General features: G+C 43.3%; 1 protein-coding gene and 1 long non-coding RNA gene across 5 annotated transcripts in view; one reads left to right on the top strand and one right to left on the bottom strand.

Annotated features, from left to right (window-relative positions):
• Window positions 1-13,000, top strand: part of ADAMTS9 (ADAM metallopeptidase with thrombospondin type 1 motif 9) — a 366,656-nt gene that overhangs the window by 203,444 nt on the left and 150,212 nt on the right.
• Window positions 10,447-13,000, bottom strand: part of LOC115091122 — a 44,748-nt gene continuing 42,194 nt past the window's right edge. For all 4 annotated transcript variants that reach the window (XR_003856622.1, XR_003856624.1, XR_003856625.1 and 1 more), the window contains one exon: window positions 10,447-11,741. This is a non-coding gene — a long non-coding RNA (uncharacterized LOC115091122). The remainder of the gene's footprint in view (window positions 11,742-13,000) is intronic.

Here is a 13,000-nt window from a genome sequence, read left to right as displayed (position 1 = left end):
AAAATCGGCAGCCTGCGTGCGCCGAGCCGTGCAGCCTGCCTCCGTTCCCTCCGAGGCCGCTCCGAAATCGGAACGGCTTCAGAAGGAACTTTCCTTCCACCCCCCCGCACCTTCCCCTACCTAACCCACCCCCCCTCCCAGCCCTATCTAAACCCCCCTACCTTTGTTTGAAGGCGTAACTCACGCACGCCAGCTGCGTGATTCCCCGGCCCGGGAGCAGTTTCAGAGGCCTCGGCCATGCCCCCGAAATGCCCCTGGGCTGGAACCATGCCCGCGGCTCCGCCTCCGGATGACGCGCCGCGGCACGCCCCTGACACGCCCTCCTAGCAAAGCCACGGGACATACGCGCGTCCCGGGGCTTGCACACGCCACCGAGCCTATTCAAGATAGGCTCAGCGCGCACAAGGGGAGGTTGGGGCAGGTTTTTGGTGGGTACGCGCGTACCCCTTTGAAAATCTGCTCCATAGTCTGTCCACCAGGCTCAGTTACACGTTGATTTCCATAGAAATACAGCACAGAGAAAATCTGCAATCGTCCACAAAATTTGCCTCAGGAGTAGACAACTCTGGTCCTCAAATGCTGCAAATAGGTCTGGTTTTCAGGATATCCACAATGAATAAGCACTGCCTCTATTGTAGATGCATTTCATGCATATTTATTGTGGTTATCCGGAAACCAGACCTGTTTGTGGAACTTGAAGACTGCAATAATACTTTGCCCTCATATAGGGCCTGATTTTCAAAAGCATTTACATGCATACAAATGGGTTTTACGCATGTGAATGCACTTTACCCATGTAAGTGGGCTTTTGAAAATTACTGCAATATATGCCATTGAATTGTTCATAGGTTTTACCCATATAAGTGCACTTTGGGGCAGATTTTCAAAGGGGTACGCGTGTAAGATACGCGAGTACCCCCCGAAAACCTGCCCCAAGCTCCCCCTGCGCGCGCCGAGCCTATGTTGCATAGGCTGCTGGCGCAAGCAAAGCCCCAGGATGCGCGTAAGTCCCGGGGCTTTCCTGAGGGGCGTGTCAGGAACGTGTCACAGCCGGCACGTCATTGAGGCGTTCCGAGGGCGGGGCCGCAGGCGTGGTTCCGGCCCGGGGGCGTGGCCGCGGCCTCCTGGCCAGGTCCTGGACCAGAACATGGCGCGCCGGCAGCTGGCCTGGCGCGCGCAAGCTATGCCTGCCTTTGGCAGGCGTAACTTTTCAAACAAAGGTAGGGGGGTTTAGGTAGGGCTGGGGGGATGGGTTAGGGAGGGGAAGGCGCGCGCAGGCTGCCGATTTTGCGCAGCCTTGCACACGCCGACCCCAATTTTAAAAGATACGCGTGGCTACGCGGGTATCTATTAAAATCCAGCGTACTTTTGTTTGCACTGGTGTAGTTTTTTAAAATCTGCCCCTTTATGTGGGTAAATAGCTTTTGAAAATTGTTACAATAGTATTTCCATTTACACTTGTAAATCCTTTTGAAAATTACCCCATATTGTTTATGGGGGGGGGGGGGGGTCATTTTTACTTTCTATAGATATTTCAGTCCTATCATTTCATTACACTTTTTAAAAAAATAAACTGAAAATTGTATTGAGTGTTGTATTACAGCATTCAGTCATAAACTTAATACCCAGTGATAGAGAGACTCTAAGCTAGATACATCCAAGAGAGAAAGCAGGATAATGATATCATGAAATTGTTGGCAGTGTACAGATTTCAGAAAATCAATTTTTGACTATTAAATAGCATTACCTGCTTGAGCTGTTAAAGGAGAAGGATAGTAGCAGTTTAATGTACAACAGTTTGGAAAAAAGCCCAGTCATCTTGTTAACTACAGCTACCGCGTGGATAAATAAATGCCATCGTAAGGTGTCCTTTACCTCTCTGATAAGGCACTGATTAAGAACAGGGAAACTTCACTGTTACTGGTGACAGCAGAATGAACAATAACTGTATTGAAGTCTGAAGAATTTAAACACCTGATAACAAACACACACTTATTGTCAACTGTTTAAAATCATAAATCTGTAAGGAAAAACGCATTAAAAAAAGAATAAACATTTTAGATTTGCAATTCAAGGGCTGGCCCGATGGCTGACTAGTAACTGCTCTCAGGTCTGTTGGAAGGGGCGAGCAAAATTTAATGCCTGCCTGGGTCGCCAGTCGGTGTATCACATTGCCACTGTCACTGAATAAGCTCTCGTACGGCCATATCATCGGAGGGGTCCCCCACTGCCCAGGGCCCCCATTTCTTCCAGTGACAGCACTAATTGTTGTATGTCGCCATGCAGAAGAGCCGGGTTCAATTTCAGGGCCAGGCTTCTGAGCTCAGTCGGGAATGGCAAGGGTGCAGAGGCAGCATTCATGGCCCCTGGGAAGGATGGAGTCTCAGTTATCGCTCTGTGGTGACATCTAAGGGCCAGACCTGAGGGCTACACTTTTCAGGTTCAGGAGGGGAGCTATGCCTTCCCTGTCCTCCATCACCCTGGTCAAGGACCGTTGCTGCAGTGGCAGGGCTGTTGGGAGTGGGGGGGGGGGGGAACCCAAATAGTTGTGAAAGAAGGCTCCTGCTGCTATAACCCGATAGAGGTTTGTTCCAGTTGAGATGGCAGCTGAGAAAAGTAGAAGGAAATTGCTGAGAAAAAAATGGTAATAAAACACTTTGGAACTCTATTTACTCTAGGAAGCAAAACATGCACTTGGTGGTGTACTTAGATTCCATCAAAGCTTGTGACACTGTCCTACCTAGGATTCTTGAAAACAAATTAAGCAGCTCGAAGGGTGGGTCCCAAGGTGTTGGACTGGATTAGAAATTGGTTGAGTGATAGACAACAGTGGATGGTAGTAAATAGAATTCAGTCTGAGGAGAGAAAGATGATTAATGTACCTTAGGGATCCGTCCTAGAGCGAAATACATTCAATATTTTTGTGAGTGATTTGCATAGGGCCTAGAAAGGAGTTTTTTTGGGGTTTTTTTGCAAATGACGCTAAATCTGTTCCTTAGTTCAAACTGAGACTTGAAGTGCCTTCACCAGGTTGACACAATCCAGAAGGCTAGTCACAGGTGTATTCTTAAAGCAATAAGTATCACTTTCCACTTGGATCTTAATCTTTACTTCAGTACATCTAAGTGGACTAACTTTACCACCACATTGTGTACTTAGAGGACAATCTTTAAAAACCATTTATGCATGCAATGTTCAAAAGTAAAAAAAAACAACTCCCATGGACTGTGGCCCAAAACGGGCAATTTGAAAATTGCCTCCGTAGTATAGGGTTTGCTAAGTGGCCATAATTTTTTCAGGTCGATCTACTCCTCATTTTATATCCCCCATCCTACCCGCTTGTATAGTATTATAATTCTGATGATTTCCTTAAGAAATCTCAGCAGGCACGGGGGAAAAACCAGGACTGGATCTAACTGTGTTGAAAGAATACAAAGCCACTTGGCACCACGAATAAAGTAACACATACAGACAGTAGATTAAAAAAGGTTGAATTTGCAGAAATTTGTAACATGACAGCTAGTACTATTGCTCACAAGTTTCAGACCTGTGCTGATTTAACCCTCATTTTAGCCTGTTTTCCCAAAGGGTTCAAGGGAATCTTGACAAGCGTATTTTTCTTTTCAGATATGCACATTCTAGAAATTAGACTCAATTAGGTCTGTGTGGAACTTCTGCTTGTCTTTAAAAATGGGAAAGCATTAGTATATTTTCAGGGCTTTTCAGAACAAATATATGAACTTTAATGTGCTTATGATTTTGCTCAGGCTGCAGCTGCCATGTTCCAAACCAACACCCTCCAAGTTATCCTCCGAACATACGGGCTGATGCACCGTATGTTCGGAGCGCACCGTATGTTCGTATGATGCACCGTATATTCGGAGCGCACCATTAGCCCTCGTTCGACCGAGTGCACCGTTAGCCCTCGTTTGGCTGCGCGTTTTCGACGCGCTATTTTTACCCCTTATACAGTAAGGGGTAATAGCACGTGGAAAACGGGTGGCCAACCCCCCCGAAACTAATAGTGCCCGCAACATGCAAATGCATGTTGATAAGCCTATTAGTTAGTCAGAGGCCCCCCCCCCCCAAAAAAAAAAGAATCAGCCCGTGGCTCGCGGGTTGGAAGACGGATGCTCAATTTTGCCTATTAGTTAGTCCCGCGCGATCCAGAAAGTAAAATGTGCAGTCAAGCCGCACATTTTAATTTCGGCCGGCACCAGGAAAGTGTACAGAAAAGCAGAAATATTAAGTCGGAGGCCCCAAAAAAAAAAAAAATCAGCCCATGGCTCGCGGGTTGGAAGAAGGACGCTCAATTTTGCCGGCGTCCGTTTTACGAACCCGTGGCTGTCAGCGGGTTCGACAACCAACGCCAGTAAAATTAAGCGTTGGCTGTCAAACCCGCTGACATCCGCCGCTTCTGCCAATAAGGAGGCGCTAGGGACTGAATTTGAAAGCAATAATAAAACACTCCAAGCATGAAAATTACTATTTACTTTTAGGACCAGGCGGCTTGAAGCTCAAAATTCTGAAGGAAGGTAACACAAAACTAGCATGAACTTGTAATATTTATTAATTTTGGCAGCAAAGATTGAAGAATGGCAGCTGTTATACCTATAAAACAATACAGCAATGAGAAATGGAAATGAGGCCCCTACAACAAGGCACGTTAATGTTCCCTTAGTAATCAAGAGGTTAGTAGGAACTATGGGTCTGCCGAATCCTCATGCCATAGGACACTAAGGGGGCAAATTTTAAAAACAGCGGCTTGCTTGCAGGTCCACATGTATAGCTAATTTTCAAAGGGAAACCCTTCACAGAGTTTTTCTTTGAAAAACCGAACCTGGTGGGGATTGGCCATGGACTTTGCACCTGCTTTCCTAAATGCAAAGTGTGCGCTGTAAAGAACACGCAGGGATTTCAAAAAGAACCCGCAGAGACTTCACCTGCTGCAGCTAACAGCTTGTATAATTTTGGCTGATGATGGGAGAGCAATTTACAGCCTGGGAAAATTCTTAGGTTCCAGGACAAATTCCTTTGACAGTTGTCCTCTAAATGGGAGAAATCTGTTGATGAATTTATTCCTTACAATTAAATTTAAGGAGCTTTTTGAAAAGTATGGCTCTATCCAAATCTGTCAGTACAGAGTAGAGATGTGAATCGTTTTTTGTGTTCCTGTCGTTCTTCATTTTTCGGCCACCACTGAAAATGTCGTTTTTTTGTGGTTCGGGGGTTTTTTTTTTGTGAAAAATCATTTTTTGAGTTAGCGCGCACTAACTCCCCGTTAGTGCGCGCTAACAAAAACCATTAGATTTTGTTACTTTTTGTTAGTTTTTGTTAGTGCGTGGTAACTCCCATTAGCGTGTTAGTGCGTGGTAACTCCCGTTAGTGCGCACTAATCCAAAAATTGAATTTTTGTGAAAAAACGGGAAAATCCCAATCATTTTTCGGGATCCCCGAAACATGACGAATTGGACAATTTCGTTGAAATTGTCCAATTCGGAAAAAACGAATGCACATCTCTAGTACAGAGTGAGAAAGGAAAGGTCCTGCTGGAATAACTTCTTAGAGTGATGTCAGGAATTAACAGTGTAGTCAGTGGGGACCACAGTAAATCTAACTCTAGAAACACTGGAAAGGTGTTTGATAATGATTAAAAAAAAAAAAAAAAAAAAAAAGCCTTCCAGCTTCAAAGTTCAGAGTCCAGTGGCCTAAGAGGGGTAAGGGCATAAGAGAAGAGTTTCAAGAAACTTATTGGACAGCAGTAGGGAATAGAGATATGCAATAGTTTTAAACGACATCAAAAACAGCAAAAAGATTTTTTTGTTTTGTTTCATTTCATTTTTGTGAAAGAAAAGATACAAAATGTTTATTTTGTTTCATTATTGTGTTTTAGCACATACTGAAAGGGTTTAGCATGAGGTAAATTAATTAGTGCGTGCTAAATCGTTTTCACACATGCTAAAAATGAAATATTTTGGCTGCTCACCCCTAGTAGGGTACATATGTTTCTCAGAAGTGTTTTTATATCTGTGTAGAGAAGACAAAACAGAGATCAATGGCAGGAGTACCAAAGTAAACTAAAGGCATCTCACCAGGGGAATGTCAGTCTGTCCAGGAATATGTAGCCAGCACATGACAAAGGAGAATAACTACTCAAACTGAGATGATTTGATGGTGCTGGTAGGTGGAAGAGTTCATGAAAGTTCTTGATGATTTCATGAAATCATCATACTGGGAGGTCGACCAGACCTAGTGTCCGGTCAACCAAGGTAATGTGGGCCCAGGCATGCTCGGGGAGCAGGCCCGGGTTTTCGGCAGTTGGTTGGGCGGGTGTTAGACAGGGGGTCATTCTTAGGGCAGGGAGAGCAGTTATGGGTCGAGGGGGGGGGGGGAATGAGGGAGCACGGTGAGACGAAGGAGTTGTTAGGCTCTGGGCTGAAAGGCCTGGGATTGGGCAGTTTCAGTGGGCTGCTGTGGTGCTTGCTGGCCACGATAGGCCAGTCAGTATGAGGTCAGCAAAGGTAGGAGGGGTTCATGTGCTGCGCGGCATCGGCTCAGCCACTCTTTGGCATCTCAGCAGCCGGCTGGTCGCTTCCCTCCCGCTCACCCTTCTTCTTTTGTGGTTGTAATGGGGGATCGTTTGTCGCAGCGGGGGGGAGGGGGAGTTGTTGTTGAGGTGGATGACCCGAGCCGCTACAGCTCAAAGATTGATTCCTGCTACAATTTTGTATTTGTTGACAACTGGGGGCAGTTGTTGGGTACGGGCTCCTTGCTGGGAGGCGGCGGGGGTCCATTGGCCTGGCTCCTTGCTGGTGAGTGGCGGGGGGCCACTGGGTTGGCTCCTTGCTGGGAGGTGGCAGGGGTCTGAACTCGGTGCAAGGGCTGGAATGACGAGCCACGTGGCTGGTGCTGACCGTCTTGCTGGGGGAGCAGCGTATGGTTATGGGATTTTGTTGAATGGAAATTGTGAATGTTGTTTGCGGGGCTCAGGCCTCCCTGGTGTTTATTAAAGCTGTGGCCCTGTTAAATCCAAACTGTTGTCTGTTTATTATTGGAAATGTAAAAGGGCAGATGTGAGCGAGTGATGTCCTGGCTGCCCATATTACTTGAGCATAAGCAAGAGATCCATAAGCTTTTACATACAAGAGTCATTGGATAATCATAGATTGCTATGAAAAACTCTATAGATGTGCAACCTATTAGCATATTCTAACAGTAAACAAGTAATATTTGAAAGTTTGATAACATTGTAGAGTAGGTGAAAATGAGGGGATATAATTGTAAAACAGCCCAAAGAAAAAAAACTGATCATAGTGTCAGCAAGGACTGGATTGTTTCCTCTTGTAGTTACTTATATTTGATTTTTGTGCAACAACAGAAAAAGATGTGCAATTACTGAGCTTAAGGTTGTTCTGGTTGAAATGAAAAAATAAACCATATAAAATATACATATATATTTTGAAATGCATGCTAAATATAATGTTAGGACAGCAGTAACTATATCTACAAAAATCAGAGGCATTTCCATTGTGTATTTAAGTCAGCGAGCAGCTTCTTAAAGACACAGAGCACGCTTGCACAGCACCATGATGTGAACGTTGTAATTTTTGCTAGTCATTTTTTTAGGAAAAAAGGAAATGAATTTAATCACATATTTATCCATGGGGTATAATTTAGTAAATATTTTTACCATATAATTTTTCCACATATAAGGGAAGCAATTTTGAATAAACTATGTTGTTTGCAATGTAGTCGAGTTCTTTTAGCCCATGTGCATGGTAGCTGCGTTTCACAGGGAAACCACCCATGTTGTTTCCTTTTGAAAATGAGCAGCAATACATTATACGTACAGAGAAGATAACTTTCAGAATTGCTTGCATGTGCTCATATACATGTGTATATGTGTGCATGGTAATTTAGTACTGTATTTTATAACCTGCATGCAAATTATATGCACGAGTTATAAAATACAAATACATATGCGCACATATATGCTTGCGTATGTAAAATCTGTGAGCTACATAAGTTTGGACTTATCCTGAAAAGTAATGGTACTTATCTGAATAAGTTCTAATTTATGTGGCTAAGTAGCAGCTTTTAGCTGGATAAGTCTGAAAAATACTACTGCCATCTATTAGCCCTTTTCCGACTTATCTGGTTATGTAAGATAGCCAAATAAGCCTAAAATAAAAGTGCTAGGTATCTGGATAAATTCAAATTTGTCTGTCTAAGAAGAAGCAAAAGCACTACTTATCATAATAAGTCGGAATTTAGCCAGCTAAGTGTGCGCAAATGATATACCCACATATTTGTACTTTGAATTTTAAGGGGATACACAAATAGATTTTACTTGCATTACTTAGACACACTTAAATCATGGGATTTTATAACATGCATGCGGCAATGAAATAACCAGTTTTACCAATTAGTCTACCAGTTCGTCCAGTCCTTCTGCAACTTGAGAAGGCCCTCCAAGCTCTTCAGCCTGAAGTATCCCCATTTCACCCAGACCCCCCACCGACATTTTTGTTTATGAGCACTTACACCAGATATTGAGCAGAAGTAAATATATTCAAGTAAAAGATTCACGTGCGTCACATTGGCAGGTTGTAAAATAGCAACCTATGTGCGTAACTGTTGGCTCCACCCAGAATGCCTCAGCGCACTCCTTTTTTACATGTGCAGGTCTATTCGTGCTCCGCAATATACGCGCATATGTTGTGGTTTTGAAAAAATTGCATATATTATGTACATACTATTTTACGCATGCACGTGTTATTTTTTTACATGCTCATCTTTTGAAATTCACCTCTAAAAGCACAAGCATGCTTTGTAGCTGCTATTTGTGCAGGTATCTAAGAAAGGGCAAAATAGCACACATACATTGGAAAATCAAATGTGTGTGCCTCTTTACACCCCCAGTCTGAACCATGCCCATAGAAATGCCTCTTTTTAAGTCTTAAAAGTATGGGCGCTATAGAAGCCCAATTGTATTTTTATCTGGACAGAGGGTAATTTTCAGACAGTACGGAGAAAAAGGTGAATGCCCCAAGCACACACGGTCTAGAATCAAAAAACGATGGGGGCAGAGAAATCTCAAATATCCAATATCTTTGTCTTTAAGAGATTTTTATTTGTAGTCTCACAGATGTATCACAAGATACTGCAGGCCTGTTATGAGTTAACGGGTTCCCTGACATGGACTGTGTTTCGTACAACAACTATGTCAGGAGGGACGAATAATCGCAACTTTGCAAATGTTTGATTGTTAAGGGCAAAGTGTCTCCAAAGCTTAATATGCGGTCCAGATGCGTCAGGGAAAACAATATTTCTTTTTGTAAATCTTTTTACATCCAGTTTATATCACATTCAAAAGTTCAAGATGAAACAGAGCAGTGCTTCCCTGATGCATCTGGTCCGCATATTATTAAGCTTTGGAGACACTTTGCCCTTAACAGTCAAACATTTGCAAAGTTGAGATTATTGGTCCCTCCCGATGTTGTTGTGGTGTGAAACATGGTCCGTGTCGGGGGACCATGTAATTCATAACAAGCCTGCAATATCTTGTGATATGTCTGTGAGACTACAAATTTTCAGACAGGCCAATTTACCCAGGTAAATGGCTTTTAAAATTGTTTTCTTAGTTCTCTCTGATAAATGTTAGTCTAAAATGAAATATGTACAGTTTTAATCTGTTCTAAGAATAAATGTTTAAATAATTACTTGAAAGGAGAAGGGAGCTCTGAGGGCTGACAATAATAATATGGATTTATTTCATTTACTTTCAATTAAACAGAACAGTGTCTTGCTTAGGGGCATAGACATTTCTGAGTTGTCTGTTCTGGTTGCAAATTTCTGGTGCCCAGGCTGTAGGAAAGTTTCCTAGGGAATGAGAAAAGACCACAATTTGATTATTGTTACTGAGGCACTATTGGGTAAACAGAGGTATTGGGTAATAAGTTGTGTTTCCCAAGGCCATGTGCAAAATCATCAGTAGAGAGAAATTAAATTTGCATCCCAAGACTTCTGATGACTCGTAATTTGGTTCCATGACCAATAGATCACATGTCCTCCCAGTACAGACAATAATAAGACAAGGTGAGCTATACTGATGTGTTAGTCAACTTTTAGTGCTACCATATGGTTTACATCTCAAACAGATGGAATTTAAAGGGATTGAAGACCTGAATGTGAAATCTTGTACACCAATGCTCTTGAACTCTGGATTTGAAGCTCAAGGATTGTGCTCCGTTTTCCCAGTGTAGAAGTTTTAGAATCTGAACGTGTGTGAAAGTAGAGTACACCCATGATGAAGTTGAAGTAAAAATTAGAAAGCAAATATGCCGGCAGATATATGGCATGCCTACCTTTCCAGAAGTCATGGAAGCAGTATGACACCAGCAGAGCTACAAAACAAGTATCTTGAAGGACCTCACACAAAGTTAATCACTAGTTAGTAGAGTTTACTACAGTCATTGAATGACTGACATAAACATTCATTTCTTTTCTCTTTGACCAGCTTCAAAGATGTTTGATTTGTTTTTAACTGATTTGCTCTCATACCAGTTAATACAGACTTTTTTTGAAGTATGCATTATTCCCTTTTCTATTGACTACATGTGGCATTTTCTAAAGCACATTTTAAAGGAACAGGGTAAGAACCATTAAATGGGAAATTAAAAACTTATTTACAACAATCGCAAAGATATGCGTATTGGGGAAACTACTACTAATAATTTTTAAAGCACTACTAGACATATGCAGGCATAAGAAAAAAGACTGAGACATCCTGTGCAATGCCAGCCTTCAGATAGTGTGAGCTGGGCAGTTGCCTGGAGCACCCTGAAAGAAGGGGTACCTCTAGCATCCCCTCATAGCATGGCCAATGTTATAGGTGGTGGGCAAGCAGGGTAATTGCCCAGCATCTCATGACTAGAAGAAGCCTTCCATTCCCTGCATGAAGCATATACCTCCAGTCCATTAGTGGAGAAGACACCTTCAGGTGTATCAATATTAATGCCATACAGGCCAGGCTCCAATTGGTTGAATACCTTAAGGAATTATAGAATGCATTCAACCAATCAGAACCTGGGCTATGCAGCTTCCATGTTGATGTACATGCTATATTTCCAGCATAGCCAAAAATGAAGGCCAGATCTATATGCATGATGAGTTGTGCCTGCCTGCACAGAGCTGCTACTTCTAGCCAATGCCTTTCACGGTACTGATGCAACTTCTAGTCCTGCTTCTACTGCTGCCTTCCTCTCCTGTCCACCCACTGGGAAACCCAAAGAGGTGGCCCAGAGCAGGATGACTTATTTCATTGGATAAACTGTGGCTGAAGCCACCTTTGATAATAATGAGGGAAGGAGTGAGGAAGCTTCTATGAATGTTTGGCTATGGTCAACGGAACCCAGAGGATGGAGATCTTTGGGGTGCTACTAGGGGAAGATTGTGAAGCTTGTGGGGCTACTACTGGGATGGGGGATGTGAAGATTTTGGGAATACTACAGAGCAAGTTGACAATGAAGATCTAGAGGGAGATGGCGATGGAAACAGAACATGACAGCAGGTAAAGACTTTATGGCCCATCCAGTTTTCCCATCTACATCTCTTGCTCAGCTTTATAGTCCCTCTCCTGAGAAATCCTCTGTGCTTGTTCCATGTTCTCTCGAAGTCCAATATTGTCCTTGTCTGCAGCAGCTTCACGTGGAGAATGTTCCATGTGTCCAGCAGGCAGTCTGTAAAGTAATATTTGCATAGATTACACCCTTTCATCCTCATCCCATGACCCCTCATGCAGAGCCTTCTTTCCATTAAAAGAGCCCTGCCTCCTGTACATTTATTCCTTAGAGTTATTTAAAGGTATTTATCATATCTCCCCTATCCCACCTTTCCTCCGGGGTATACATGTTTAGGTCTGTTCCCATATGCTTTATTATAAAGATTATTTTAGGAGCTGCTCTCTGGGCCAACTCTGTTCAGTTTATATCCTTTTGAAGGTGTCTCCAGAACTGTGCATAGTACTCCATCTAGCTATTCCTCTCCCTATATACCCAAGCATTCTTACGGCTTTTGCAGTCACTTTATCTACTTGTTTGTTCACCTTTAGAATAGATCATCATATATGATCACCCCCATACCTCACACCTATTTTGTGCGCAGAAGAACCTCAACATCTATACTGTACCACTCCATGCATTTTTAGTATTAAATCTTAGCTGCCAGGCTCTCGATAATTCCTCAAGTTTTGCGTGAACTCTCCTCATGTTTCCACATTTTCTGGGGTGTCTACTGTATTGCAGATTTTGGTAAAATTTGGGGCCAGTTTTACATGCTCAGGCAGACATACAAACAGCACAGTACACACCAGTGATTTGGAATGAGGAAAGGTACACAAAGATGAGATTTCTACAATGTACTCTTGGCCTAGCTTGATGCACTGTGCACTGTGCATCACCACTTCTCCTCCCTTTCTTCCTACCCTGTCCTTCCTGAATAGATAATAACCTGATATAACTATATCCCGTAATGATTCTCTGTATGTCAAATCTCTGTGACCGGGTTCCAAGATGGCCGCCGAGTGAGAAACGCTGTCTGAGGGCTCCCAATGCATTTAACTTTATCATCTGTTTCTTCATCTCAAAATGCCTCATACCAAAAGGCAGGCAAGACCAAGAGGGACCACATCGTTCACCCTCTTTGGAGCCTTCCCAACTTCGCATTGAGGGTTTTCTCACAGCTAACTCTACATCAACGCCGGGAGTATTGGTCGCAGCGGGACCGGTAGGACAGCAATTACCTTCCTCTTTGACGCCTGACATCACATTGAGCCCTGGTGCTCCGAACAAGCCTACCCCACCATACCACGAAATTATGGTTAACCCGCTGACTGCAACAACCTCCACAGAGATGCAGCGGGGAGATTTGGGAGCAGAACTTCGGGGAGATATTTCTGAGAGGATCCTGGGGATTCAAGCCGCTGACAGGGCAGCACCCG

The sequence above is a fragment of the Rhinatrema bivittatum genome, chromosome 4, assembly GCF_901001135.1.
Source record: "Rhinatrema bivittatum chromosome 4, aRhiBiv1.1, whole genome shotgun sequence".
NCBI lineage: Eukaryota > Metazoa > Chordata > Amphibia > Gymnophiona > Rhinatrematidae > Rhinatrema > Rhinatrema bivittatum.
The sequence above is the reverse complement of the archived record's forward strand: the minus strand, read 5'-3'. Positions and strand labels throughout refer to the sequence as shown.